The following is a 3,575-nucleotide window of genomic DNA, read 5'->3' as shown; positions in this document are numbered from 1 at the left end:
TGACTTGAAAGCACTTAACAATAACAAAAAAGCTGTAATCTTTATAATAGCAGAAAACTTCATCTCTCTACTGTGGAGTGGCTGGTAAGCTTGAACCACCAACCTTTTGGTTATCAGTCCAGTGCTTAGCCTACATAACCACATTAGATTGATTACCAGTTTCCAATCCTAAATAATCATTATAATTACCTGTTGTGGATCTTTTAGAATACAGTAATGCACTAGTCACATCCAAGAACCAGTTAAATCAGAATTCCTACACATGAGGTTCTTGGTGATATAACTATACAGCAAGTGTTGTGAATCACTGCCTTAGATTATTGGGAGACACTTAGTAAGGTTGTTATTGCTTAGTGCTGCCCAGTTAGTTCTGACTCATATCAACCCTGTATAGGGTTTCTGAGACGTGGTTGGTGGTTTGAGCTGTCGATCTTGTGGTTCAAACTGACTTAAGGTCCAATGCTTATCTTACCATGTTACACCAGTACTCCATTAACATTAGCTATTGTTATTGTCATTTACACACACTCTAAATGTTAAATATGTAAACACTTAAAAATATTTGCTTCAAAAGTTATATTTTATTGACGTTTAAAATGTTGCTAATAACGTTCATGCTTCCTCTTACTTATGGATAACTCTATTCTTCCACCTCTTCATTTCTCCAAGAGCAATAACTATCAAAAATTTGGTTGGAACATTTACCCAACAAAGTATCCATAATGCTAGAACTGTTTTCCATAGAGAACATTTCCTTTCAATGTTACAATACATTATCATATTACATGCATTTCCCCTAAAATGCTGGCATTTAAGACTTTGTATTTTAAGTTGGAGTCCTGGTGTGGCACTGTAGGACAAGCACAGGACCACAGGTTGGTTTAAACTGCAAGGTCAGCAGTTCAAACTCACCTGCTGCTCTTTGGAAACACTAGACAGAGTAGCTGTGAGTCTGAATTGACTGGACAGCACTTAACAACAGCAACAACATTTTACATTTCTCCTTGATGCTTGAAAATTTAGTTATAATCTAGTTTAACTATTTAATAGGATGCCATGGGGTATGAACTTCATTGTATTATTTCAATTTATTATTACAACACTCCTATGTAATTCTTGAACTTCTCTCCATTCACATAATGAGAATTTCTATAAGATATTTGAATGAAGGATACTTGTTTGAGTTGTAACTATCAATGTGTGTTTAATTTTATCACTAGTTATCAGCATTTGGTTTCCAAATAGAAAAATCAGTTTTATGCACTTATTGTCAAGGTACAGAGTCACTGAAGTCCATCTCATAATAGTCATTATTCCATGATAGCGTGATCTGAAATTCCCATTTTATAGGGAATATAAATATCTCATATTTCTAAAATGGGCTGTAACATTAATTACTGCTCATAGACAACCCTGTGCTTCACAATATCCATCCCATAAAGACTCCTATAAATCATGGCCTTATTCATATCATTGCAGATGAACTCACCAAATCTCAAAAGGAGTAACCAATGCTTCTGTATCTGTCTGCTCACCTTTTACAGAAGCCAGTGTGAAAAGAAAAGGACTCATTTAGTTCTTGAAAAAAACAATATCTAAGTCTCATATCTTTCATCCCCTGGAAGTTTGGCACTTAATAACTATCCAATCATGGCTTTTAATCAGAGTTTGTATCATTATTGGAGCATCAACTTTACTGATGAAGTAGGAGTACCATCTAAGAAAGATTCAATCAAATATATGGCAGAGAGGTTGAAAACTATCTTATATCAAGGACTCAAGCATGAATGGGTGGAAATCCTATAGTGTGTTTCAGTTCACATATTTTGTTAAACCTCTTCTTCTGTTTTAGCTTTGAGAAAATCCCCCGAGTTACTATTATAGTATTGTTGTTGCTATTAAGAGCCGTCAAGTCAGTTCTGACTCACAGTGACCATGTATAAGGATTCTGAGGAGTGGCTGGTGAAATCTTTCCAATTACTAAATATGATGTCCTATGTCCTAGTAAAGGAAAAATAAGTAAATCCTTTGGACAGTTACTGACATATACACATGCCCAATTTTGTCTTTTTTTATTTACTGAGTGAGACTCCATTCACAGGGTACCTAGTGAAATTTAACCTAACAACCCAATTTGCTACTTACTTTCCCTGGTAAGTATATAGATGAAAAGCTTGGAAATAAATAACCGAGTGTCATTTATCTCTCTGACCAAGTGGACAGTCTAAAAGGACTGAAATCACAAGGAGAAAAACATATAGTATTATAGAGGGCATATTGACTATGCTTGTTCCCTGCAAACTAAAAAAAAATATTTAAAAGAGATATTTTGTATTGGTGTCCTCTGCCATGACAAGAATGATGAACTCTTGAGGTAAGAAAAAATGAGACTTGGTTTACTTTCACTTGGTTTATTCCACTGCAAGGAAACACCTGGGGTGACCCTGGTAGAGAAATACCAGGTGTGTTGACAAGTTAGAATATGTGCCCTGTGAATGGACATAGAATATAACATAGACATATGTGCCCTGTGAATGGAGTCTTACTATCCAGATTCAAACCTATGTTCACTTTGACCACAACATTCAGTTAAAATACATTCCATCTTTAAAACAATAATAACCTGAACTGGGTTGTTGTGAGTTGGAATGAACTCAATAGCACTTAACAACAGCATCTGTATCATAAGGTTGATTGTGCAGATCAAATGAAAATAAATAAATAATATTTTTTTTATTTGAATTGAGCACTAGATAAAAATACAGTTTGTTGATATGATGGTTACTGTCATTAACATCACTATCAAAATCCTCAACTGAATGTCATTTTGGAGTTCTTATGAGACAATGTAAGGAGCTCTGGCAGTGTAGTGGTTACGAATCGGGCTGCGAACCTCAGGGTCAACAGTTTGGAACTACCAGCTGTTCCATGGGAGAAAGATGAGGCTTTCTGCTCCCGTAAAGATTTACAGCCTCGGAAACCCTGTACAGGGTCGCTATGAGTCGGAACCGACTCCACGGCACATACCAACAACAACATGAGACAATGTAGGTTGTCTGTATAGTGCAAACTTCTGAGCATTCTAACCTACCCAGACATGCTTCAGCATGATGACCAACTTTTAAAATATCACAACCATGAAAACTACACAGAGCACATTTCTACTCTGCAATATACAGAGGCTCCCGAGTTGGAATCAATTCCACTAGCAACTATTTTTCCTTCTTTCTCTCTTTCTTTTTATTTTTTCCTTAAAGGACAATTTATAAAAAAAAAAAGAAAGAAAGAAAGAAAGAAAAGAAAAGAAAAAACTAGTTACCAATGAGTTGAATCAACTCTGACTCATGAAGCCCCCATGTGTATCAAAGTAGAGCTATATTTTTTTTTTTATTATTTATTGCAAATCCCCAGGTCTTTTGCCCTTTTCTGGAGGACTTGAACCTCAGTCTTTCCATGAGTATCCAAGGACATTAATTGTTTGTACCACCAGAAATTTCAGAGGACAGTTTAGAGGGGCTCATTTCCTACTCTGGTTGGTGAAGGCCAAATGCAGCTAACAACAGTTGAGAAAGAGA

The 3,575-nt window shown here is 35.8% G+C and overlaps 1 pseudogene; it reads right to left on the bottom strand.

Annotated features, from left to right (window-relative positions):
- LOC102842352 overlaps positions 1 to 1,572 on the bottom strand; it is a 7,945-nt pseudogene extending 6,373 nt beyond the window's left edge.
- Positions 1,573 to 3,575: the final 2,003 nt, after the last annotated feature.

Source organism: Chrysochloris asiatica, unplaced genomic scaffold, assembly GCF_000296735.1.
Source record: "Chrysochloris asiatica unplaced genomic scaffold, ChrAsi1.0 scaffold00491, whole genome shotgun sequence".
NCBI lineage: Eukaryota > Metazoa > Chordata > Mammalia > Afrosoricida > Chrysochloridae > Chrysochloris > Chrysochloris asiatica.
Note: the sequence above shows the minus strand (reverse complement) of the source record. Positions and strands in the feature narration are given on the sequence as shown.